At 38.0% G+C, this 24,143-nt stretch overlaps 1 protein-coding gene and 2 long non-coding RNA genes across 3 annotated transcripts in view; 2 read left to right on the top strand and 1 right to left on the bottom strand.

The window, feature by feature from the left end:
- lrba (LPS-responsive vesicle trafficking, beach and anchor containing) overlaps window positions 1–24,143 on the bottom strand; it is a 341,818-nt gene that overhangs the window by 158,620 nt on the left and 159,055 nt on the right. The gene's annotated exons all lie outside the window — the stretch shown is intronic.
- LOC116408480 lies at window positions 21,193–22,130 on the top strand. The gene is made up of 3 exons (XR_004220983.1): window positions 21,193–21,407; window positions 21,820–21,858; window positions 22,068–22,130. It is a non-coding gene; the product is annotated as an uncharacterized LOC116408480 (long non-coding RNA).
- Window positions 22,196–23,764, top strand: LOC105946240. Its single transcript, XR_004220982.1, has 4 exons — window positions 22,196–22,477; window positions 22,686–22,773; window positions 23,280–23,342; window positions 23,548–23,764. It is a non-coding gene; the product is annotated as an uncharacterized LOC105946240 (long non-coding RNA).

Below are 24,143 nucleotides of genomic sequence, written 5' to 3'. Positions count from 1 at the left end.
ATGAGTTTTCCCTACGGAGGGATTCAGGGATAGAGTTCCAGAGGTAAGGAGCAGCGAGATAGAAAGGTTTAAGACGAGAGAGCGCAGTGGGTGTGGATGGTGTAAAGAGACGGAGGTTCTGAGAGGAGCGGAGGAGACGACCAGGAACATGTAGGGAGACCAGTGAAGAAATGTAGTGAGGAGCAGAGGAGTGAAGGGCTTTGAATGTCAGCAGAAGGATTTTGTAAGCTATGCTTTGCTTGACAGGCAGCCATGCTAGTGAGCTTAATTGAGGCTGAGCTGGATCCCTCTTAGGAGAGAGCAGGAGGATCCTGGCAGCAGAGTTTAAGATTGATTGCAGGGGAGAGAGGTGGGAGTCTGGGAGGCCGGTTAGTAGGAGATTGCAGTAATCTAAGCGGGAAAGGATAAGGGCATAGATTAGTGTTTTAGCTGTTGCTTGTGAAAGAAAGGGGCATATCTTGGCAATATTACGGAGGAAAAAGCGGCAGGTTTTGGCAGTGTTATTAATATGGTTAGAGAAGGAGAAGGACTGGTCAAAGATAACCCCAAGGCAGCGTGCAGAATTTACAGGGTTGATGGTCATGCCATCAATAGTAATGGTGAAAGGAGGAGGAGGGCCAGGTTTGGGCGGGAAGACCATGAGCTCTGTTTTAACATGCATATTTCTGTCTACGGTGTATTTTTTAACAATGTCAAATGGTTTACAATAAACTTGTCATCTGATAATTTAAACAAATAATTTCTGTGACCTGAGTTTATCATTACACACCTGACCTCACGAATTCTGTGTTTCCAGGATGCTGGAAGTAAATCAGAGGTGAAGCGGGAGGAAAGCGTATCAGTCAGTCTATACCTGCTTATGATTTTTTTTGTCCTATTTCCTCTCAGACATATTTCATTTTGACATGCTCCAGAGGTTTTCCATTTCAGGGAAATATTTATAGCAGAAAATTTGCATTGACTTCGGAATATACTTTGTAAGAGGTTTGATCACCTAACTTCAACAATTATTCAGGGCTCATATTTATGTTGTCTTTCACATAAACAGCATATGACAACAAACCATCCAAAATACATAAATGTATTGTATGTGTATTATTTTTATCTATGTTGCACCCTTGACAAACACAGGAACAAAGAATAGCAAATAGTCCATTTAATGCTACTGTGTGTGTACTTTGTAAGGACAGTAACCTAAAGGCACCTACACCAAAGTTATTTTGTATGTCGGTAAAAGGAAGTCACTGTGAACATCTCTAAATTCATTTTATATTTTATATAAATATATATAATTGTGTATATATATATAATTGTGTATATATATATATATATATATATATATATATATATATATATATATAATACACAAGTTTTTGAACCACAAGACCCTTGGCGCTGGCTGTGATTTATTTTGTATACATTGTATTTCCTTGCAAAAGGGCAGCTACACAGTAGCGTGACTGAAGTGAGGCGCTGTATTGAGGATTTTTAATGGAAATAAAAAATGATACAGCTATGGGACCTGTTATCCAGAATGCTCAGAGCGGGGGTTTGCTTGTAAGGGATCTTTCCATAATGTGGATCTCCATAAACTAAAAACTCATTTAAACATTAAATAAATTCAATAGGACTGCGTTGTCTCCAATAAGGATAAACTATATCAAGTAAAGGTACTGTATGAAGAGAGAAAAAGGCAGGTCACTGTTAAAAATTAAATCAATTTCCTTAAAATAGAGTCTATGGGAGATGGCCTTCCTGTAATTCAGAACATTCTGGATAATGCGTTTCCGGATAACAGATCCCGTACCAGTACTTTATTAATGTATTGTGTTGATCTATATTAATAACACAGATTTACAGTATTTAAAAATATAAGTTAGTGTATTATTTATAAAGGCATTTCTAAATGGTAAATATTTATTTCTGAAAACACATGTAGCTTCATGTTCTGCACAAGCAGAAATCCACTTGATTAAACTGGCAATGGAACATATAAATCAAGATCATGTCTTTACTCCTTAAACTAAAAATGTACTGTGACAACTCACAACTGGAACTCTACAGGTTAATATCTATGCCGGAGGATGCCCACTAAAGTTCAAGAAGATTTGGAACCCATGGCTGGAGTCTCCAGCAAAAGCTGTCTAAAACACCATAATACACTCTCCATTCCCTACTTCCCCCCCTTCTCACTTTCCTCTTTCTATCATTTCCCTTGTTTATAAGAAAATCATTAAAAGTTGACTATTGAATAAAAAAAAAAAAATGCACTGTGTGTTGGGAGAAAAAAACATGCCTTCAATAAGGACTTACTGGAATATGGTACAGGTATGGGATCAGTTACCCAGAAACATGTTATCCAAAACGTTCAGAATTACAGGAAGGCCATCTCCCATAGTCTCTGTTATAAGCAAATAATTCTAATTTGGAAAAATGATTTCCCTTTTCTCTGTAATAATAAAACAGTACCTTGTACATGGTCCCAACTAAGATATAATTAATCCTTATTGGAGGCAAAACAATTCTATGAGGTTCTATTTAATGTTTAAATGCTTTTTTAGTATACAAGCTATGGAGATCCAAATTACAGAAATACCTCTTATCCTGAAAGCCCCATGTCCCAATTATTTTGAATAACAGGTCCCGTACCTGTATTACTTTACAAGGCTATACAAGTAAAACTATACTAAACATGTATAACTCCTTCATAGGAATAATTTCGATCAATTATCTAGAATTAAGATTATTTTAAAAATGCATTAAATACAGGTATGAGATCTGTTATCCAGAATGCTCAAGACTTGGGGTCTTCCAGATAAGGGATCTTTCTGTAGTTTAGATCTCCATGCTTTAGGTTTACTAAAAAATAATTTAAAGGAGAAGGAAAGGCTAATAAAGAGATAATCTCAAGCTGCAGGCATTCTATCAGTTGTCTCAATAGTGCCCTTAAGTCTCCCCTTATTTCACCTGTTCAGATGATCAGAAGCCAAACAGGAGGAAAAAACACTGAGCTGTGTAAAGAAAGTTCCCATAATGCCTCACTCCTGCGCTGAGGAATCAATGGCACTGTGCAGCTCCAACCCGGCCCAAGGAAAGTCTCCCATAGGGCTCAATGGCACTCTGCAGCTCCAACCCGGTCCAAGGAAAGCCTCCCATAGGGCTCAATGGCACTCTGCAGCTCCAACCCGGCCCAAGGAAAGTCTCCCATAGGGCTCAATGGCACTCTGCAGCTCCAACCTGGCCCAAGGAAAGTCTCCCATAGGGCTCAATGGCACTCTGCAGCTCCAACCTGGCCCAAGGAAAGTCTCCCATAGGGCTCAATGGCACTCTGCAGCTCCAACCCGGCCCAAGGAAAGTCTCCCATAGGGCTCAATGGCACTCTGCAGCTCCAACCCAGCCCAAGGAAAGTCTCCCATAGGGCTCAATGGCACTGTGCAGCTCCAACCTGGCCCAAGGAAAGTCTCCCATAGGACTCAATGGCACTCTGCAGCTCCAACCCGGCCCAAGGAAAGTCTCCCATAGGGCTCAATGGCACTGTGCAGCTCCAACCTGGCCCAAGGAAAGTCACGATACCGAAGCTTGAATGAATCCGAAACTTTCATACTTGGCGCGACAATATGATTTTGGAGCACAAATCTTGTCGCAAAGTACGTAAAAGTCGCAAAAAATTTGAAAAAGTCGCGCAGGAACGAAAAAGTCACCGATAATACGCCGAACGAACACTCGGAGCGTTCGTGGATTAGTAAATCTCCCCCTATGAGTCAGCTTCCTGCTGATTGGCTCAGATCCACATTTCTAAGGGGGGGGAGTGAGTTATTAGCATTCTTGAGTGAGGGGGGAGCAGGAGAGGGGAGAGAGCAGAGAGCTGTGTGTCTCTGGCACATGAATTACAGACACAACAAATCTTTTGACAGAAGTCAGTGCAGCATTTCTGTGAGTGCTTATGGCTGTATTTACATAGACCTTTCTGAAAAAGCTTACTTAGTTTTTACCTTTCTTCTTTAAACATTAAATAAACCCAATAGGATTGTTTTGCTTCCAATAAGTATTAATTATATCTTAGTTGGGATCAAGTACAAGGTACTGTTTGAAAATTACAGAGAAAGCGGAAATCATTTCTAAAAATTACAATTATTTGTTTAAAATGGAGATGGCCTTTCCATATTTCAGAACTTTCTGGATAACGGATCCAATATTGACAGAGAACTCATTTTACAGTCAATTTTTGCCTATATTGTACCCTAATCATACCCATGCCAACTTTCACTTAGGCACCTTATTTTTATGTTGCCTAGTTCTGAAGCCTGGCTTTCAGCAGATGCTTTGTCACACAAGCAAGAAAACATGAAGCATGCATACTGTCAACCACTGCTACACTCAAACTTGCAAGCTGGGAGAAGACCCTGAGCACTAGAGGACCACAGGGACTGTGCACCAGAGAGACACAGACTGCCAGTTTCAATATATGTTTATGTGAAATTCCTTATTCTCAAAGTATATGAGGCCCTTAATACATTTGATGTGGGGCCCAGTACCATCTACTTAAGTAATTGCTTGAAGTTTTAGAAAATGACCAGGAATTCAAAATGTAGCCCAATACCAATTACCAATAACAAAAATTGCTCAGTGAAAATTAAGATATATATGATGAAGCAAATTTAAATGCAGCATGAAAGTATGGTAAAGTCAATGATAACCAGGGAAATATTTATCTGTACTGACTCCTAATAACTAATATATACAGAAAACTGAAAAAAACCCTGAAATATAAAATTGTTCATAAATCATTTATCTCAGAAAATATTACCACTTTCTACCAGTGAGTAAAGTATACAAAGCCCAAAATGTGGCCAGGTACATTTTACAAAGCATAATGGGAAACAGAGGAAACTGCAATGAATTTCTTTTTCACTTGCTGTCATTATGATTGCTTGCCTTTTCTGATACTGCTTTAAAGAAAAAAAAAATAGGTCAACTGGCAATACAGACCTGGGTTAATGGGAGTCAGAGGTTGGCCCTAAGGGGATTCACATGGGCACTGCTTTTACTGGTTAATGAGAAAAAGTGTGTATGTAAAAATCTTCATTCTCTATCCACTGAGGAGATATGTCACCTCTGTCTTATTTGTAAATTTCCACTTCTGACTGGTGGAGATCACTTTCCAAGCACCACTACAAACAAATGCAAAATCAAATACTCAACAGAAGTACATGCTGCAGACAAATTCTAATTACTTCCATCGGGGGGGGAAACAGAGTATAATTTGCTATGCGCCAACTTCTTTCCATTCATAAATATTACATAATGCTGGCTTCAAATAAAGGATCTCTCTATTATTAAGCATAAATAAGTTAACTTCTTCTATTACTTTTAGATAGTATGTCAAAAGTATGTCATGCTATGTATGTTACTATGTATTTCTGAGAGTATTAACTTGTTCATTTACCCCATGCATTTATCCGATTAACAGCATGTTGTAATACTAATATACAATTTTTTATAGTATTATTAAACTATTGGTAATTTTCCAAGACTAGGGGGCGACATATACATTTATATTAAAAGTTATTAATGGTATCAAAGAAGGCAAAGAACTCTTCTGCTACCAGAAACAATTTTAAATTTTTTTAGTTTCTGTTAATGTGCAGTGCATGTGTAGTTCACCTTTAACCTCAGGTTATTATTTTCTTTTTTTTTAACTTTTATTTATCGAGTTTTACTTTATGCAAAACTTTTACATCTGTTTGTGTGTACAAATCACACTGTTAGGCTAATGCCACACGTAGCATATGGCGCATATTTTCAGCAAGCCGAAAAAGGCTTGCCGAGAATACACTCCATACGCTTAAAAATCCCCCTAACTGTGCCTGCACCCGAATGAACTGAATACGCTTGGGTGTGGGTACATGTAGCCGATATCCACCTAAAAACAAGAGAAAATGCAAAGTCTTACAGTTTTAGGTGGATATCGGCTACACGGTAGGATTTTTAAAGGAGAATGCAAGTCAAAATTTAAAAAGCATACTGCCCAATAGTCCTCCTATTGTTTAGTAAAAACGCCACACTTTTGGCTCACCTAATCAAATATTTACTCAGTCACACTTACTTAACATTTTCTGAACAGGCAGCCATCTTTAAAAAGGTATTCTCCCTTCCTTTCCCTCCTTGCTTCATACTGCACACGTGTTTCATTCCCTCACCCCCCTCCCATCTGCCAGATCCGCTTCTGATTGGCTGGTGGGCATGTGTAGCTCAGAACAGCAGACAGGATCAAGTTACACACATGCTCAGAGAATAGGAAGGCTGCCGCTGGCAGCCTACAGGAAGGACAGAGAGATTTCAGTGATGTCACTGTAGGCTTCACACTGTGTAGGCTGCCAGCACCATATCTCAGAGAAGCAAGCAGGGATCTGGGAATTTAGATATGCAGTAAGTACATAAAAAGAATGCCTTTAGACTTACTTTTAATTTATATTAACCTTTCATTGTCCTTTAAGCATATTCTCGCTGGACGAAAATATGCACCATACGCTACGTGTGGCATTAGCCTTACCATATGTATCTATCAAGGGTGGGGGGTGGGAGTATAGGGTGTGTTAGTATTGGGAAAATAGGGCTGGGAAACAACTTAGCACCTCGGTATAGCAAAAGTTGGATCTTTTTAAAGGAAACAATGTAGGGTTTTATGTATGAGCTTGCATAAACCAGCTCATATGTAAAACCCTGCTTCATCTAAATAAACCATTTTCATAAAAATATACTTTTTTACTAGTATGTGCTATTAGGTACTCCTAAATAGAAAATTGCCATTTTAAGAATTAAGGGCCGCCCCCTGGGATCATAGGATTCACAGTTCACATAAACAAGCCAAGGCACACATACATGCTAGGCCCCATCAGCCAATGAATGGACAGAGTTCTGCCTTTTGCTTCCACACTTCTTCCTGTCACAGTTAGAGCTGCATTATTTCTGGTCATGTGATCTCTGAGGGAACACACAGCCCATCACAAAATGGAGGGTCAAGGGAAAGTATATAAAAGGGCAATATTTACTGATATATATATATATATATATATATATATATATATATTCCAGTCTGAAGAGATTCTTTAGGTCACTTAATATAATATTAACTATCTGTTGATTAAGAATTCATTCTGGGGGTATAGTTTTCGTTTAACATAACTTTTAGTGTGATGAAGATAGTGATATCCAGAGACAATTTGAAATCACTATTTTTTATGGGTTTTTTTTTATTTAGCTTTATGTTCTGCAGCTCTACAATTTAGAATTTCAGCAGATATCTAGTAGCAAGGGTACAATTTACCCTAGCAACCACGCATTAGAGAGACTGGATTGTAAGTATAGTAGGGGTACTGATTAGAAAGATAAGCAAGAAAAAGTAGTAATATTAATACAATTGTAACCTCACAGAGCAACAGTGTTTTGTCTGAAAATAATCAGAAGTAAAGATATATCATTCAGAAACTATACAAAATAATAAATGAAGACCAATTGAAAAGTTATTAAGAATAGGACATTCTATCACTTATTAAAAGTAAACTGGAAGGTAAACATTCCCTTTAAGTGAGTCTTAAAGCAGGGTTACAATCTATTTAAATTTGTAATTTAATAAATAAAACATTCAGAATTTACATTTTCCTTCTAATTTTGCTTATAGCATTTAATTCTTTAAAAAGACTTTTACAAGAAGTTATATAAACAGAAACTAGAGATTCCCTGCACCCGCATTATCGATATAAATATATAGGACATTTTGTGGCCACAGCCTCATTGCACCCCTGTCTAATGGTTTAACATGTAGTGGTGAGCCCAGCTTTGCTTTTGTTGCTTTACAAGAAGTTGACAATGTACCAGTTAGCCTACTTCATAATTCAATGTTTAAATCAAGAGAACACATTTTTTTGTGTTGCCAGGTTTGTTTAACTTTGACTTAGGTTATGTTACTGAAAACTAGATATATTCATTATAAATAAAAAATAAGGCAATCCATTGACTGATACAGATTACCAAATAGTAAGATAGCCCATGTGCTTGTTCTCAAAAGACAAAGAACTAGGCATCTAAGAAGTTTGGGGTAAGATGGCTAAGCCAAGTAGCAGGATTTGTATTGGGCTCAGTTCTGGCTAAGATTTATATATACATACAGGCTCTCACTACAAAGTATAATAGACCAGTAAACAGCCATATTAGCAATGCTTGATGACAACACAACTAAAGGTCCCCATACACGGGCCGATTCTAGCTGCCGATATTGGTCCCTTAGCTGAACACTACAGATGATAACTCTTCCTCCAGTTTCCCTTCATAAACTTCACTAAGTACAAGGCTAAAGTTTTACCTTCACTTCCAATCATTTGCACTTTACTCCCAATCATTTGAATGTACATGAAGCACTACAGAATATTTTTACCTTTCATACTATGCAGGTTTATATTTTCTTTCTTCTGTATGTCTTGTGACACTTTCTAAACCAGTTCCAAAGCACGTCACTGACTAGTTTATATACAGTTCTTATATTTCAGTTCCCTTTATCAGTTTTACTTTCTAACCTTAGGATGACAAATGTGGCAGCCACATTGTAAAATTATACTGGTTTATATGGTTGGAATGAAAAAAGGCAACACAAAATCTGAAAGAGGCTTAATGGCATTGCAATTCTCTGCCAATATATGCATGTAATTATGACTGGTTACGTTTGCCCTGAACCACATTTACACACTTCCATCCCCAAAATAGGAAAGACTATGAAAAATAATCATGAATAAAAGATTAAATTTTCATAAATTGTGAAATTAAAACCTTATGAGCATTTTGATACTAGGGGTGTGTTAAAATGTTGTGTGACTTGGAATTGAAAGCAATGTATTTATGTTTGCTAGTAAACATCTAGGATCCATCTATGACATGTCATCCTTGCAAGGGGATCTTGACAAACTATTGTTCTGGGCACTTAAAAATATCTTTGCCTTGAAAATATTTGGTCTCCTTGGACTGACTCACCAGCCACGATAGTGTAACAACTGTTACTCTCCATCTCTCCCTCTCTCCTTTCCTCCTTTCCACTTCCCCTTTTCTTTTCTATTGTTGTTTAAAACTCAATAAAAATCAACCTTTAAAAAAAAAATATATATCTTTGCCAATTGATCCCAAATGAACTGCTAGGTGTGTTTCTCAATAAACGCAATGTTACATACAATTTTCATAAAGGGTTTGCCTGTTTCAAGTCTTTTGCAGCTGCCATCTTTCTTTCAAGCAATATCATTTCCTCCCAAGCCTAGTTGGCGATGTGCATTCACTAGTTATTCAATCTGCCAACAGACCACTGCTCCTCACTACAGACTTGCATAAGGAGCAGAATGTGCCTTCATTTATATGTTGCCATGAAAACATGATGCATTCCTATGAGGTGCTAGAAAGGTGGCACTTGATGGGTGAGTGATTGTTTTCTTCTTCAGTTTAAAAAAGTACCGAGTAAACTATTGCCTTATTTAGATGGTATGCACAAAATTTGGCCCAGTACCAGGAGGTAGAAAAATAAAAAAAAAAAGTGAACAGATGTCAGCCAACTGGTTTTTTTTATGAAAAGATGCAGAAAGATTTTTAGGCTAATAGTAAAGTACTGACCAGAGCTGTGATCAACAAAAATTCTGATAATGGTGACATTTTGATGAAAGTCAGCATAAGTAAGGCCTAAAACATTTTTTTCTGCTATCAGAGATATAAATTCACTAATAGATTAACTAATAAAATATCCCCCACTAAACCATTCATGAAAGTACAAACCTACTAGAAGAATTTTAGGGGTCAGATTACGCATAGGGGTGTCCACAATAGCTGAAAATCACTGGATTACAGGTACACATATATTTAACTACAATGCTCTTTCTGCCCTTTCAGTGTAATTCTGACAGCAATTCTTTACAGCTCTGAACATTTGTCAAACATTTTGGACTTAAATTATGTTTGCTATTTGATCATTCTGTCAGCCAAGACCTGTCATTCATCATTCTGTCTATGATGACACTCTGTAAATCTATATTCAATTGCAAGTCAATAATACGTTTCACAAGAAACATTCATCTGCTAAGTGATCATTCTTTTTGTCTAAGAAGTCAATCTTAATGATTATTAAAGTTTCAATATTTGGCGTCTTAAAATGGAAACATTTGCTGAGAATGTTTAAGTGCTGTATAATAATATACAGCACTTAAACATATAATATACAGTGGTGTGAAAAACTATTTGCCCCCTTCCTGATTTCTTATTCTTTTGCATGTTTGTCACACAAAATGTTTCTGATCATCAAACACATTTAACTATTAGTCAATGATAACCCAAGTAAACACAAAATGCAGTTTTTAAATGAGGGTTTTTATTATTTAGGGAGAAAAAAAATCCAAACCTACATGGCCCTGTGTGAAAAAGTAATTGCCCCCTGAACCTAATAACTGGTTGGGCCACCCTTAGCAGCAATAACTGCAATCAAGTGTTTGCGATAACTTGCAACGAGTCTTTTACAGCGCTCTGGAGGAATTTTGGCCCACTCATCTTTGCAGAATTGTTGTAATTCAGCTTTATTTGAGGGTTTTCTAGCATGAACCGCCTTTTTAAGGTCATGCCACAACATCTCAATAGGATTCAGGTCAGGACTTTGACTAGGCCACTCCAAAGTCTTCATTTAGTTTTTCTTCAGCCATTCAGAGGTGGATTTGCTGGTGTGTTTTGGGTCATTGTCCTGCTGCAGCACCCAAGATCGCTTCAGCTTGAGTTGACGAACAGATGGCCGGACATTCTCCTTCAGGATTTTTTGGTAGACAGTAGAATTCATGGTTCCATCTATCACAGCAAGCCTTCCAGGTCCTGAAGCAGCAAAACAACCCCAGACCATCACACTACCACCACCATATTTTACTGTTGGTATGATGTTCTTTTTCTGAAATGCTGTGTTACTTTTACGCCAGATGTAACAGGACACGCACCTTCCAAAAAGTTCAACTTTTGTCTCGTCGGTCCACAAGGTATTTTCCCAAAAGTCTTGGCAATCATTCAGATGTTTTTTAGCAAAATTGAGACGAGCCTTAATGTTCTTTTTGCTTAAAAGTGGTTTGCGCCTTGGAAATCTGCCATGCAGGCCGTTTTTGCCCAGTCTCTTTCTTATGGTGGAGTCGTAAACACTGACCTTAATTGAGGCAAGTGAGGCCTGCAGTTCTTTAGATGTTGTCCTGGGGTCTTTTGTGGCCTCTCGGATGAGTTGTCTCTGCGCTCTTGGGGTAATTTTGGTCGGCCGGCCACTCCTGGGAAGGTTCACCACTGTTCCATGTTTTTGCCATTTGTGGATAATGGCTCTCACTGTGGTTCGCTGGAGTCCCAAAGCTTTAGAAATGGCTTTATAACCTTTACCAGACTGATAGATCTCAATTACTTTTGTTCTCATTTGTTCCTGAATTTCTTTGGATTTTGGCATGATATCTAGCTTTTGAGGTGCTTTTGGTCTACTTCTCTGTGTCAGGTAGCTCCTATTTAAGTGCTTTCTTGATTGAAACAGGTGTGGCAGTAATCAGGCCTGGGGGTGACTACAGAAATTGATATTGAAATTGAAAATTGAAATTGATAAACCACAGTTAAGTTATTTTTTAACAAGGGGGGCAATCACTTTTTCACACAGGGCCATGTAGATTTGGAGTTTTTTTTCTCCCTTAATAACGTAAACCTTCATTTAAAAACTGCATTTTGTGTTCAATTATGTTATCTTTGACTAATAGTTAACGGTTTTTGATGAGCAGAAACATTTAAGTGTGACAAACATGCAAAAGAATAAGAAATCAGGAAGGGGGCAAATAGTTTTTCACACCACTGTATATATATATATATATATCAATCCAAATGGTGTCCGCACTCCAAGGCTCAATATTCTGCGGGGTGCTTAGCCAAAATTATGTATGCATAGAAAATAATCATCTGTGGCCAGCACACCCTTCAATGTTTCATCAAAAAAATTTTTTATTGCAGATATATTGTTAAAACCAACGTTTCGGTCCTTGTTAGGACCTTTCTCAAGAAAGGTCCTTGAGAAAGGTCCTAACAAGGACCAAAACGTTGGTTTTAACAATATATCTGCAATAAAAATTTTTTTTGATGAAACATTGAAGGGTGTGCTGGCCACAGATGATTATTTTCTATATTATATATATATATATATATATATATATATATATATATATATATATATATATATATATATATATAAAAGTGCTGTCTATAAGCACACACTACACTTCAACAACTAGAAACTGATGTACAGTATATGTAGTTCAGTATACACATATACAAAGTCATTTAACAAGTTATTGCCTGAGAGTTAACAGAACCAGGGTGGTTGTATCCACTCTATTTCGGAGGCCAGTGGTATCCAATCAATGCAAATACTAGGTGCAGAAAGGAAAACTAATTGGTCAGATTCCTATCAAAAAGAAAGGAAAAACAAAAGACCAGGCCATTTTGAATCAAATGGAGTTGGTCCATATGTTTGTGCAAATAAAAAGGTAAATGGATTCTGTCTGGAATCAAAGATTGCAATTAGGAATTTTGGAACTCTGTTTTGGCAGGTTTGTGCGTTCAGGCTTATGGCACACTTCACTATTTGACAGCCACAATCCCAGGGGGCAGATACCATTGCCCACTGGAAACCATTTCCTGTTTGCTGGTGCTCCTGGGCTGTGGTCACTGACACACATTTAATTTAGCACATTTTGTTGTTTTTCTTTGTAATAATTGGGTGTATAATATAACAGTCTAGACAGATGGACACCTCCCTCTCACAGTACATACCTCCCATTCACAAAGACTAACAAAAACTAATTTTAATAATCAGGGGTGAATTGAGATAGGAGAAAACACAAGGTAATGGCAATGGGACAAAGGCAACATAAAATGTAAAAGCAGAATATGGAAATGAACAAAAAAAGTATACAATTAGTAAGGTAAACATAACAGAGCGAATAATATGTATATGATGCAGGCATTTTGTAAAGAGGTGTTTAAGTGTTTAGTTGTGGGTTCCACTTAGGGTTTGAATGGGATCATGTAGTTCTCAGTCTTGCACAGCTCTAACATCAGGTTATAAGATAAGATATAATTTAGAACAAATGACATTCGCTAACTGAATTTTATTGCCACCATGATATAAAAATATGACAATTCTATAGATAGTACCTCTAATGGACTATCTTTCTATCTGAACAGTTTTTACATTTCCAAAAAAAGAACAGTTATAACTAGAAATGGTTTGGAAAATATGAAGTGAGTAAACAGCATACTATATTTATAATCCAAGAATATAAATTTAAAAAAAAGAAAAAGACTAACATACAACGGAGATTCTGACTGTCAAACCTGCAACAGAAAAGATGTGCAGTAACAAAAGGATTTCTAAGTGCATAAGACACGGCAGTGAAAAAGTAGTGGGAAGCAAACATTTACGACAGGGTCACTAGATAATTCCATGCCTGAGAAAGCAATGCAAAGAGAAAATGTGATCATGATAGAAAGTGAACAAGAAAAGTTTTCTTAATCATATCTAAAAATATAACACCTTATAGACCAATATTTTAAAGGGAAAAAAGTAAAAATGGCTAGAAATACACAAAATACACACATACAAAAAAAACCTCTCACATATTTCAATTAAAAATACCATACCATCCTAGGACACAAATTTAAAACCAATGGCTTCTATAAATAACTCCAGGGAAGGTTTCCTTCATGAAAAATTGCCTGCTCTTTCCGAAGCAAGCTAATGTGAACTTGGGAAGGGCAATTAAATTGTCAGAATTAACAAATTTGTTTTTAACAAGAAGATAGCCAGAAGTGTAGTCTAGGGGCTTGTATTGATCGTCAGAACAGACAACATTCGTCTTCAGGTATTTACACTGCCACCTTCCCATTAGAGGCTGCTTTAGACTCCATCAATCCCTGCAGATGATGGTGTGGACTTTTTATCTGAATGCGGTCTTAAAGTAACTTAATGCAGCAGAATGATCTTAAAATATTTAATTTTTGGTTTAAATATCTGGAATTGAAAAACCATTGTAAACTGTAATTCCACACATAGCTAGAATCTCATCCATAACAAAAAAAAAAAAACTTGGGGGTGAAATTTAAATTTGGACCACTTGGAAGCTCAGGGGTGCAGAGATTAATCCACTGAAACTATGGAAGAACAATATCACCGGACTTAAGAATTCTTTAACTGGGTCAGTATATCTGTTTAATAGAAGCCTATAAAAAATGTTTAACATCATGCTTAAAAAGCAAAAAAAAAAAAAAAAAACAACCCCAGAAATAACTGAGAAATGAACTCTAGCCAATTTCTCAAACATGAGAAAAAACTAAATGTCTGAAATTTTAATAAATCATAATATTAACTCCATAATTTAATACTGGCGTGCGTCTTACGTAGATTTTTTTTGTCATCCATTTTTCAGTGAGGAGTAGACTATTTAAACAATCAGAATCATTTTTTAATCTTTTCTTTAATTTTTAAAATCTTAGGACCCGCTCTGATGCTAAAGCTGAAAGTGCAGTGGGAGAGAGGGGGCGGCAGCAGTCCCAGAATCGCCACTGGTTTTAATATTGGTGTGCAGGCAGCCATCTCAGTGCACTGTGCCTGATCCTGAGTTTTCAGAAGCAGCCAGCATTACACATTAGAACTGCTTTCAGGTAGCCTATTGTTTCACCTACTCCCATGTTACTGGAGGGGTCCCAAGCCGGACTTGGATTTCTTACTATTGAGTGCTATTCTGATATCTACTGGGAGCTTCTATCTTGCTACCTTCCAATTGTTCTGATCATCAGTTGCTGGAAGGGGGGTGATATCACTCCAACTTGCAGCTCATCAGTAAAATGCGACTGAAGTTTTTCAGAGCACAGGTCATATGGCAGTGGCACCCTGGCAAATGAAGAACTAACCCCATGTGAAGGAAAGCACAGCCTTTTGCTCACTCTACGAATTTTGTCATGTAAATCTTTCTGCAGTTTTGTGAAAAAATTCACCAATGGGACAATGCCGAATTTCGCAGCGATTCCATTCCTGTTGAAAAAATCACTGCTTCTGAAAGTATAGGGATTTTAATTTCTGTATTCAGGTAAATAAACACACCAATTTTTCATCCCAACATTTGTTGTGGTAACAAAGAACTGAATGGTTGATATAAGATAACAAAATGATTTTTATAACACTGGCACTTTGGCACTTTTTGGGTGAAAATGAGCTAGAATTATATGACTAGGAAATAGCAGAATAGCACATGTGCACCAGGAAAACAGCAGGCAGAAACTGGATATATGACTAAGCAAAATGTCCTCAGACAAAAATAGGTTTCATTCTGTGATACTGTTCCTATAGGTACCTATGGGTATTCAAATTTAAAGACAAAAGTACTGTTGGTGCAAAAACCAGATTGTGAAAATTACTGCGCAATAAGACAATAACATGCTGGATCAGTTACTTGTGTTTCTTTGATGGTATATCAGGTTTATAAAAGGTCAATACCAAATATAAAATTGCAGAATAAGCATTTATATACATGTACACCTGAACATTCTGCATCAGTAATATCACATCACAAATATTTTCACAAGTTCAATAAAATCATACACCGCCTGTCACAGAGAAATCAAGATGTAATAAGCACCCCAAATTCAATGAAGTAAGAAATTAAAGGAAAGCTATACCCCCAAACAATGTAGGTCTCTATAAAAATATATTGCATAAACAAGCTCATATGTCAAACCCTGCTTCATCTAAATAACCCATTTTCATCTAAATATGCTTTTTTAGTAGTATGTGCCATTGCCATTTTAAGAATTAAGGGCTGCCTCCTGGGATCATAGTTTTCCCAGTGTACACAAACAAGCCAAGGCACACATACGTGCTAGGTCACATCAACCAATTAACAGAGTTTTGCCTTTTGCTCCCACACTACTTCCTGTTACAGTTACAGAGCTGCATTATTTCCTGTCATTTAATCTCTAAAGGAGCACACAGAACATCACAAAATGGTGGCTCAAGGGAAAGGACGAAAAGGGCAATATTTACTAATATATACATTTTAGTTTGGCAAGATAGTTTATATTATGTTAAGTGACCTATTAAAGTATCTGTTAGTTAAGTATTCATTTTGGGGTATAGTTTTCCTTTAACAACACTAAAAAAAATGGGGGAAGAAAAAAGAGTCCCTTGGGCAAGAAAGAAGAGCAAGAAATTCTGGCCCCACCAAACTCTCCATGGCATAATATATGGGCACATGCAAGAAATGGTTTACCAATAGAAATTGTAAAAAAAAAAAAAAAAAAAGGTTTCAGAGGAAAATAAACTCTTTGTAAAAAAGGCTCTGCGTTAATAGATACACTTCTTGGAGCAGTCATAAAATACTGTGATATTTATGAAGGCATTGCAAAGTAAAGGAAATGCACATAGCAGCAAAACCATCTATGCTCATACAGTGGGTACAATCCAATCTGTGGGTGATAGAAACTGAGAGACTGAAATACCTATACATATGTTGGTAACCTAGTGAAAAAAAATTTATATTACGGTATTTTTCAAAATTAGATCGGTGTCACGGTATTTGACGGTATTTTTTTTCCCAATTAACATTGGTGGCCAGGGCCCCTAAATATTGCTATTGAGACAATTAGTATTTAATCCACAGGGAACAAAGTTGAAAATATGGAAAGGCTCATGTTGGTACAATTCCTCAGGGGTTCTAAATCGGTATATGAAGCACTGCTTCATGCAGTTCTGTACTTAGAATGTGCAATTTTGGGAGGTTTGTCCCAGTGAGGCGCCAGTAGAGGGAGCATACAGCCCCTCCACTAGTCCAAATGTTCAAAGCGACACAGCTTTATGAACCAATCTTAACAAGGGCATTGTAACAGTGCATTGTATTTTGATATTTACATATACTGCTTGGTGTAAATATCAGAGAATACTTTATCTAGATTAAACCTTTAGGAAAGTGTTTGTAGGGTAGTAAGAAGCCCCTGCACACTAACGTAATAAAATACATGTAAAGGTAAAGAATATAATATATTGTTATATAGGATGAAAATGAGAAACTAATTTGAAGAAAAACACCAAAGCACTATAACCAGCTACAACCGCTTTATAACACTTTTACAACCAAGGCAGGTTGGGGGATGTTGGAGTCCACATTTTGCTGCTGTTAAAGGCGAGGAAAGTCAAGACCCAAAACACATACAGCCAAGGATATGGATGTGCTCCGAGTTTTTTCCTTCTTTTACACATTACCACATGAGAAATCATCCTTGAAAACATCTAGGTGCTACTTTTTCTACCTTTAAGTCCTATGTTACTGGGAAATCATATGCTTTCCTCTAGCAGTCTGTCCATAAAACACAACTTCTGAGTAGTGAATCAGACAGTGGTTAATAAAACCTGCGGCACTGTCCAAATGGTCTATGTTTTAAGCCTAGCAACAACCCTGAAAGCAGAGGACTGCTTCAGCACTGGTGACTAAAGTATTGCTCTGCTCCTCCATTATAGGCTAAAAGAGTCTGCTCTTCAACAACACTTGGACATAGAAGGACATGTGCACAGCAGATGCTTGTTTCAAATACTTTAGTCCAGTTCAGATGTTGAAACACAAATATATAGAGGAAAATCCAAGCTACTAGGCATTATGGCAGCACTGGTTTATTCAGCCTGCTTTTTCAATGCATCCACCTTAGATGAAACATTGCTTGTCAGCTAAAAGCATATACTGCTGGCAACAGCAAATAAAGCTCACTGAACCACTACTGCTGGCATATATCATAACTAATATAAAAATCCCTTCTCTCTCACACACATTTATACAAGAGCATAACTAGAGATGGTAACCTGATCTGAGGTGATCTGGAGGCATGCTGGCCGTGTCGGCTCCGCTACTTTATGGACCTGCTACTGCAGGAGACCAGGTGAGAGGGAGACTCCTGGCAAATATAGGGGAGTTGACATGTCTGTATTAACAATGGGAGCAGCAGATTCATTGGTTCTGTGGGGTCCAAATGTAGAGTGCCAAGAAGGAGAGTTACATTGAAATTTAAAATGTCAAATTCACAAAATCCTTGCATTTAATATGGTGGTGACAAGCGGTTATTTCATTCACCACTTTAAAGGAACAGTTCAGTGTAAAAAATGAAACTGGGTAAAATGGATAGACTGCACAAAACAAACATTTTTTGTAATATAGTTAGGTAAAAATGTAAGACTGGAGTGGACAGATGTCTAACATAATAGCCAGAACACTACTTTTAGCAAACTAACTGAACAGTTATGTCCCATATGGCCCCCCTTAAGTCACTGATTGGTTACTTAAGGCTTAGAGAGCTGTAAAGGAGGAAGTCGTGTTCTGGCCATTATGTTAGACATCTGCCCACTCCAGCCTTTATAGATTACAGTGCTGCGGAATATGTTGGCGCTTTACATTTATAAATAAATGTTAATAATAATAATAATAATAATAATTTCTGCCTAATTGACTATATTGAAAACTTTTTTATTTTGCACAGTCTATTTTGCCCATTTTCATTTTTACACTGAACTGCTTTTTTAAAGAATTTTACAGAAAAATTTGGAGGACAACTAACAATTAGGAATTATATTTTTTGGGGTGATAATATCTGACTTATGCAATAATATAAAACCCTGAAATATGGTGCTAAATTGGCAAAAATGATTTATTCCAATTCCAGTTTGCCAACTTTTTGATGTAGGGCAGGGCCGGAACTAGGGGTAGGCAGAAGAGGCAGCTGCCTAGGGCGCAACGATTGGGGGGCGCCAGGCAGGAGCCTCTCTTGCCTACCCCTAGTCTGTGCTCTCCGTTTTCATTGCACCCGCTGCTTGTGATTACTCGGTGGGGGCAATGAACTACCCACCTAAGAGTCGACTTGTACTGTTATTTTATTTGTTGGTCATCTGATTGCATTGTTTGAAGTGATGGGGCAATAGTGAGAAGAGTGTGACTGTGATTTGAACTCTGCACCCAACCAAACTCGCAATGGTCGACCAAATTTCAAGCGGCAGGTTTCCTGTTCCTAGTTTGCTTCTTCCGGTGCCTCTGCGAGCACCAACTATGCTAAAGCCTTAATAAAGACATTGTACAGCCTTTTTATGAAAAACAAAAACACTGAAATCTATTAGCTTCTGCTTTACGTAGATATACATCTACAAATAGACCCCCATTGGTGCCTATATAATAAAAATAAAAGCTGCTTTAGAATAAAAAAAAACTAAAAGGGCCTTGAGGGCAGATAAGAAATGTGATTGATTTCACTGTATTTGTACTAAAGAAAATTATTGGTGACATCACTAATTACCCAGTGTGCTAATTTATTTGTGCCTGAAATGCCACCGAAGTGAAAAAAAGGATCCGTTTCATTTAACCCCCCAGTTTTATTTGTTATAAAATACAATTTGTAAATGCTTTTTTTATTTTAATGATCATTAGATTTAACAGACAAACATAAACTGACAGCATTGAATATATATGCTCTCTCCATGAATGAACAATACATACTGGAAAAGCTAGTGCCCCCAGGGCAATCATTGATCCACATGGGTCATTTATTTATATATTAAAACGGACAAAATATATAAGTGCCCAATGGCCAGTACCTTTTCTAGTATATATGTATGGATAGGAAGTTGGCTGCCTAAGTCAGTATGGGGGGATGTAAACTGTGTGACATATTATGTTACTGAGACATCTCTGTGGATGCAGAAACGCTTGCTGTTTCCCAAGATGCAATGGTTTATACTTACTGAGTAGTTTAGGGACCAGCAATCAGGCAGCCTGGTCAATAATGAATGAGCTGCGCTGTTCCTACACCCACCTGCACCCTTACTTAGTAGGAAAGTGCCCCCCCATACATTGTATATAACAACTCCTGAGGGTGAGTGTACCCCCATTTCTGCCCACTATTCAGGCTAAGGAAGGAACACCCTTCATGCTAAGGAGCCCCAGTTACACCTGATTTAGCAGCAGCAGCAGGTAGATAAACCATGGCTGATGGATTCATAGATCTTTCCAACAAAACTGTAAATGTAGTGATTCAAACTGCCACACATACAAAGCAATGTTCTGTGTACACAATAAGCTGTGTAGGTACTGCACATACAAGGTCAAACTAATGGCATATAAACCTCCCTCATGAACAGGGTACATTTCCCCTTTAAAAGTGGCTCCTGCCTTACACTCTGTGACATCAGCGCTTTACCAGTAATTCGGTTGGTTGGCATTGTGGTGAGAGGTAAGTGATCTTCCCTTCAGAGAGATTCTTTGCCAAAAAAACATTATTTTATTCCAAAAAGAGAGGAAATAGTGATAGTACTGTGCCCCTGAGACTAGCGGGGATTCAGTTTTACTTCATTTGGGCAATATTCTTCTAAAATGGGCTTTGGAGATTACTTTAATCCTGGGTGAGAGACACAGCATTTGGCAGTTGGGCACACTTCTTTCCATAAAATATGTTATCTGATGTCCCCAGTGTTGTACTGGACAGTAGTAATTTCTGTTTCTGGAAATGATGGGGCTTAGATTTGGGCTCCCTGTTCCCCCCTGATGGCTGCCCAGCCCTGGTGTATTAAGGGGTACAAGGGGTCATCTAAATCAATTAATTCCAGCACAATTGCACTTATTTAGGCCTAATCCTGCTTAATACACAATGTTGTAAAAAAATCACCTGGGGGCAGCAGAATAAAATGCCTCATATTTACAATCATCCCCCTAAAATGTATTTGACTTTTGGTTTGTGGCTTGTTTTTTACCCCCTTTTTCAATTGCTAAAATAGGCTGATATGGGTAACCACACTGCTGTCATTTAGATAATAATAATAAACTAAATAATAATAATAAACTAAAAGTCTGGAAACCTGTTTTATAAATAAAATAATTTGGTATTCTTGTTTCCCATGTTTAATACATACAACTCAATAAGGGAAAACAGGTCTTTGCCCAACTCTGTATTCTATGCAAATATGTGCTAAATAAGTTCTCTCTGAAGTTTACTTGCCCTTTATATTCTTTTGTCTCTCTATACAGATTGCTATAGTGCTGCTCCTGCTGAACTCTTTGCAGTCTGTGCTACCGTGCGATTTTACCTAGCGATTGCTTAGTGATTCTTGGCTTCTCTTTAAGTTTGATCTTTTCCATTCTGATCTGAGCTTGAGAGAAGCCACTTTCTACTGAGGGTCTCCCTTGGGTTCCCCGGCCTTGTGCCGGCCCTCAAGTGTGAGGAACCCCTCATTATACGAACCAGAAGAGTTTAACATCTGGCACTTCTGGTTCCAACAGCACCGTCTGGCTCACTTCTTTTAAGAGGTAATCTTTCTGGTCTTATGGGGCTTTAACCATTTGTTATGTAGCAAGTCTGCGCAGAATTTCCCGTTATTTGTATTGCGCCAACACATTGCCATAGCGCTGTACCCAGATTATTCATCATTCGCATTATTCCTTGCCCCAGAGGAGCTCACAATCTAAGGTCTCTTTCTCATTCACACACATGCTATGGGCAATTTAGTCAGAAGGCAATTAACCTGCCTGTATAGGGTTTTTTGGAGGGTAGCTGACCCCAGCGCTGCAAGGCAGAAGTGCTACTCACTGAGCCACCATGCTGCTGGCTACTACTGAAATGTGACTGAGAATAGAAAGCCATAACCACACACATTGTATTGCTGAGACTGCCTGTGTCTGTGTTGCCAATATAATGCCCCTTTGTATCGCTTGCCTTTAGGTGGCTGTACTTAGCGACAGCAGAATGCCAGAGGTTAAGGTAAGGAATCACTTTCTTCTCTCATCCCAAATAAAGGGAAATTTCCCCTCTGCTCTTATCTAAAGTGCTCTTTCTCTCTCAATCTATCTCTTACTATGCAAACTAAAATAAAATTACAGTCTCTTCCCCAATACCTTCTTGCCCTACTTTACACACTATCCCTCAGTTACAGCTTCTGAGTCGCTAAGGCTCTTTCCTTTCACTTACAGGTGCTATTCAGTGTCCTGGAGGAGTATGTGAAGGAGAGGACATTTGACGAGGCCATCCTTGCCTACTATGGTAAATACTAGGGATTATTTATAACAGACCACGGGGAAAAGTGCAGAGAACTAAGGGGCACGATAGCATTGTCAATGTGGACACAGGGTGGCTTTTGTCACAAAAAACCCCACAAACTGTGCATTATGGGGCAGAAATTCACCCCCTGTGTGCGCTGATGGGCCAATGCTGTGCCTCTCAGTTTGCATACAAGTTGGGCAGATGGGAATGGACTGACCTTTTCTCCACTGGCATATCTACACCGGGGGAGGCAGTGCTACATGTGTGCCTAGCCTTAATGGAAATGTATTTTCCTTGCAGAACATCACTACGTCTGGAGACATGGAGCCAACGACGACTTGTAAGTAACATGAAAATAATCTTATTAATTATCTTATTTCAGCACCCAGACAGCTACATGCAATATCCCTCCTGCACCCCACAATCTATTGTGGGACATTTTGTGCTTGCCCCATATTGTACCCACTCAAATGAATAAGTGTACGTACAGTAGAAATACAGTGAAATAGGAAGTGCCATTAATGCTCCATTGGGATTTTGCTTTTTAGGGGAGACTTCTTCAGTCAATATTATATTGACAATGATGTGGAGCATCTTCGGGACATGGCCCTTTTCATCTGCATGGATGCCTATCGGGTAAGGAATCCAGCTCTTGTTCCAGAACATGTTTTGTGTGCTTAGTAAATGTTATGTAGGTTTAGCAAATGTAATTGGATGAATATTACACTGTATGAGTAGACTAAAACTATAACTTTTATCCAGTGTAATCAATGATAATGGGGTCAGATAATGTGTATAATGTGTCAGTGTGCATTATAAAAATATAGGTGGAGAATATATGAGTTTTGGCTACTGGGTCCCATAAACCTGGGCTAGCAGTTAAGTGTAGAAGGCCACTGCCAGCTATAATGTCTGTCTCATTGTGCCATATTCCTGCTTCATACTAGCCAATGAGGTTATAGCGGTGCTGCAACTTTTCTTATGTATAAGCCCCACTGGTCAATCAGGCAGCCATGATTATAGTGAGGATTAATATGACTACTCAGGTCTGTGAGAACTTATTCTGCCTTATAGGTCTGATTACAAGGGGAATAGCACTGATTAATAATTTCCTCACACGGGTACATTATTTTATGTTACAGAAACATCTTGAGGAGCTGGAGATGACTCTTTATCACATCCACAAACTCCTGGCTTTATCTGAAGTAAGTTATTTTTGAGGTTATTATATACTGTATCACCTGTAGCTACCATAATTAGCATTTGGGAGATTATTACTCACCATATGCCCAACAACTGCCATTATTTATATTATTAGAGACATTATGTATCTCTTCTTGGCAGTTGTGCTTACAGGGGCACATTAATGAAACTGGTACCGTGTTTAACATGGAGTCTCTTTTGCCACAGGAGGAGCACGACGTGGACCACATTCTCACCCAATATGAGAATACGCAGCAAGCCCGGAGAGTAAGTTCCTTGGTCACTGTCTAGAAGGCTTTTCTGTGTGATTTGTTGTTACATTTTACAGGATACACTCAATGTTGGTCAGGTTATAGGGAACACTATGTAGTATTGTGTGTGTGTTGAAAAAGAAGCTTAGTGTAAATCTCTGCAGGTTACAGAAACAGGGGGATATTGTAGACAACGGTAATGCCTTAACTCATAGCAACCAACTGCTAATTACATATTTTGGATGAGTATTCAATCCTTATTTGCATAATGCTATAGGTTATCTGGATACCTGTTATACAGCTCACAAGTAATTGAATAATAAGACAGTACTATATAAAGAGCCAATGACTGTCAAGCACCATCTTGGCCCCAGGTGTACTGAAAATGCCACAGGGTATGTGGGCATATGCACCACCTTCCCCAATACTGTTTATTGTAAGTTAATGCAGACCATGGATACATGGATTTGTACCAATGTATAATTTCTTTCCTCCTTTCTCCCCCTGCTCACAGGTTTTGGGCCCTAAGCTCGAAGCCTTGAACAACAAGAT

The sequence above is a fragment of the Xenopus tropicalis genome, chromosome 1 (assembly GCF_000004195.4).
Source record: "Xenopus tropicalis strain Nigerian chromosome 1, UCB_Xtro_10.0, whole genome shotgun sequence".
In the NCBI taxonomy this organism is placed as follows: Eukaryota; Metazoa; Chordata; class Amphibia; order Anura; family Pipidae; genus Xenopus; species Xenopus tropicalis.
This window is presented reverse-complemented; position numbering and strand designations above follow the sequence as displayed.